General features: G+C 61.9%; 1 protein-coding gene across 1 annotated transcript in view; it reads right to left on the reverse strand.

Annotated features, from left to right (window-relative positions):
- LOC130587404 (metal transporter CNNM4-like) overlaps positions 1 to 3657 on the reverse strand; it is an 18244-nt gene that overhangs the window by 12426 nt on the left and 2161 nt on the right. The gene's annotated exons all lie outside the window — the stretch shown is intronic.

Here is a 3657-nt window from a genome sequence, read left to right on the forward strand (position 1 = left end):
GGGAACAGAACCGGGAATGGGAACAGAACCGGGATCGGGAACAGAACCGGGATCGGGAACAGAGCCGGGAATGGGGAACAGCACCGGGAATGGGAACAGCACCGGGAATGGGAACAGCACCGGGATCGGGAACAGAACCGGGAATGGGAACAGAACCGGGAATGGGGAACAGCACCGGGAATGGGAACAGCACCGGGAATGGGAACAGCACCGGGAATGGGAACAGAACCGGGAATGGGAACAGAACCGGGAATGGGAACAGCACCGGGAATGGGAACAGAACCGGGATCGGGAACAGCACCGGGATCGAGAACAGCACCGGGATCGGGAACAGAACCGGGAATGGGGAACAGAACCGGGAATGGGGAACAGAACCGGGATCGGGAACAGAACCGGGAATGGGGAACAGAACCGGGATCGGGAACAGCCCTGGGAATGGGGAACAGCACCGGGAATGGGAACAGAACCGGGAATGGGAACAGAACTGGGAATGGGAACAGAACTGGGAATGGGGAACAGAACCGGGAATGGGAACAGAACTGGGAATGGGGAACAGAACCGGGAATGGGAACAGAACTGGGATCGGGAACAGCACCGGGATCGGGAACAGAACTGCGAATGGGGAACATCAGCGGGAATGGGGAACACACCCGGGAATTGGGAACAGCACCGGGAATGGGGAGCAGCACAGGGATCGGGAACATCAGCAGGAATGGGGAACACCACGGGGAATGGGAACAGCCCTGGGAATGGGAACATCAGTGGGAATGGGAACAGCCCTGGGAATCAGGAATGGGGCTTCCTACAGATCCCTATCCCAGCTCCCCCAGCAGCTCGTCCAGAGCGTTCCAGGGATTGTGGGAACATCTACGGGATTGGGAACACCCCGGGAATGGGGAACATCACCGAGAATGAGGAACAGCCCCGGAAATGGGGAACATCAGTGGGAATGGGGAACATCACCGGGATCAGGAACACCACCAGAATTGGGATTCCTGCAGCATCCCTGTCCCAGCTTCCCTGGCAGATCTGCCAGAGTGTCCCCGAGGGCAGGAAAAGCCCCCAGCCCCGAATTCCCAGCTCCTCGAGGGCAGGAAAAGCCCCCAGCCCCAAATTCCCAGCTCCCCTTGCCCCGCCAGCTCATCCCAGCCAGATCCTGCCCCAGCTGCTCCACACGGGCTAACATTTCTCCTGCTTTTTGCCCCAAAATCCCCCAGGAAAAGCTCCTCGGATGAGCAGTTCTGCTCCAGGGCCACGTGGGACACGGCAGTGACACCCACAGGGCAGGTATCCATAGCCTGGGGAAACTGAGGCACGGAGGCTGCATTCCCTCATCCCAAATAAAGCCACTTTTCTTCCCCAACGACATGGAGCATCCTGAGCGTGTCCCCATCCCAAAGCTGCCCTCCCTGACCCTCCTGAGCTGCAGAGCCAGCACCCACAGGCTCCTGGGCACTCGGGGGAAAGGGAGGGACTTTTTAGGGCTGGGCACTCAGAGATCCCCTGTTCCTCCTCCCTCGGCCTCAGTGCCAGCAAAGGCGGTGCTTGCAGGGCTGGGAAGGCCACGGAGCTGCTTTTGGGGCCATTCACCCCCTTTATGGTCCCTTTATGGGACACCCGGGTGGGGACAGGGGCGGGGCCGGCCCAGGTGAGTCAGGGATGAGCAGGGCTGGGAGCGGCCGTGGCACAGCAAACACAGCCCCGGGAGCCCAAAGCGCCGGGCAAAGGGCACCGAGAGGGAGGGTCGGGGTCACTGGGGAGGGGACAGAGCGTGGGACCACCCTGGGGGAGGGGGACAGAGGCTGGGACCACTCTGGGGAGGGGACAGAACCTGGGACACCCCTCGGGAGGGGGACAGAGTCTGGGACACCCTGGGGAGGGGGATAGAGCCCAGGAACACCTTGGGACCCACAAGGGGAGGGGGAGCAGCACCCGAGACCTCTTTGGGGTCCACACGGGGAGGAGGACAGACCCCCTGACCCCTCTGGGACTCATAGTGGGAGGGGGACAGACCCCCTGACCCCTTTGGGGAATATGACAGACATCGGGGACCCCTTTGGGATCTGCACAGGGAGGAGATGCAGCACCCAGGACCCCTTTGGGACCCACACACGGGAAGGGGGACAGAACCTGTGACCCCTTTGAGACCCCTCCTCACAGACCCTGGGACCCCTCTGGGATCCACAAAGGGAGGGGGAACAGCACCCAGAGGGACTCCGGGAGGTCCCTGTGGGGAGTTCATGGAACCCTGCAATGCYTGGGAGGGACTTTAAATCCCATCCAGTGCCACCCCTGGCATGGCAGGGACACCTCCCCTGTCCCAGGGTGCTCCAGCCTGGCCTTGGGCACTGCCAGGGATGGAGCAGCCTCGGTTTCTCTGGGAATCGCATCCCACCCCCTCCCGATCTTCATTCCTTCCCAAAATCCCATTTCAATCCCCCTTTTCCAGTGTGACCACATTCCCTGTGTCCTGTCTGTCCATCCCTTGTCCCCAGTCCCTCTCCAGCTCTCCTGGAGCCCCTCCAGGCTCTGCCAGGGGCTCTGAGCTCTCCCGGGCCCCTTCCCTTCTCCAGGCCAAGCAATCCCAGCTCTCCCAGAAGGAAATTCCATTTAAATTACAGCCTCGTGCCGGGTGTAACTGAGAGGAGAAGCTCGGAATGCAGGAATTGTCACCCCAGGGGCAGCACCTGTGACAGCACCAGGKCTCTGGGCAGAGCTCAAACCCCACAATTAGCACAGCCGCTTAATTACTCCCTCCGGATGCAGCTCCTGCCTCTGATCCCGGTCCTGACCGGGCCAAGCAGGGCAGAGCTTCGCCGCCRCGGAGCCGAACCCGCGAGGAATTTGCGGGGCTCACCTCCAAAACGAGCCCCGCAAATTCCCAGCTCCTGACCCGGCCACGGAAAAATAACAGGCCAGGCTTTGTGGCCGGAAGGAGGGAGGTTAAATCCCTTAATCGGGATCCGCGCAGGGAAAGCCGCTGCCAGCAGCCGGGATAACTCCGGCCCCGCCARTAACTCCGCTGCCCTGCACTGATTTTGGGAACTGGATGTGCCAGCTCCCAAACCCTCGGCTGAGCTGGAGGGGTTTAGGAACCCTAAATCCCGGCACAGCCCACCCATGGAATGTCCCTCAAAGGCGCCGGCTCGGTCCGAGCCTCCCGGGAGTGTAACGGGAGCTGCGGAGCGCCCGGGGTCACGGCCGGCCCGGCCTCCCCCGGCACAGCTGCTCCACAGCCGGCAGTTTTCCTTCATCCCTGACGCGGGGAGGGCAGCCGGGTCCCTGCCCGRCCTGGAAAAACCTCGGGAAAGGATCCTGGGAAGGGCAAATCCCGMCTCGGAGCGCTCATTCCCGCTCCTGTTCCCTCTTCTCCGTGCCCCGAGCGGGGATGGAGCCGGCTCCGARCAGCCCCGGCCGTTCCCAGCCTCAGGGGAGAGCCCGGAGGAGGGAGCCAAACCCACAGCACGGAGCTCAGCGACTTTCCAAACGCTTCTCCAAAGCGTTTCTCCTCCTGAAAACGAGGAGYGAGGAAATATTCCCAAAATGATCCTGGAGGCTGCTGCCAGGCACGGGAAAGCTCCAAACTGCAGGAATCTGGGTTGGCATTGGGGTTTGGTGATCCCCAGCACCGCAGGGACACGTCTCAAAGAGCCTCAT

The sequence above is a fragment of the Malurus melanocephalus genome, unplaced genomic scaffold (genome assembly GCF_030028575.1).
Source record: "Malurus melanocephalus ecotype Western Australia unplaced genomic scaffold, MMel_1.1 scaffold_1859, whole genome shotgun sequence".
Lineage (NCBI taxonomy): Eukaryota > Metazoa > Chordata > Aves > Passeriformes > Maluridae > Malurus > Malurus melanocephalus.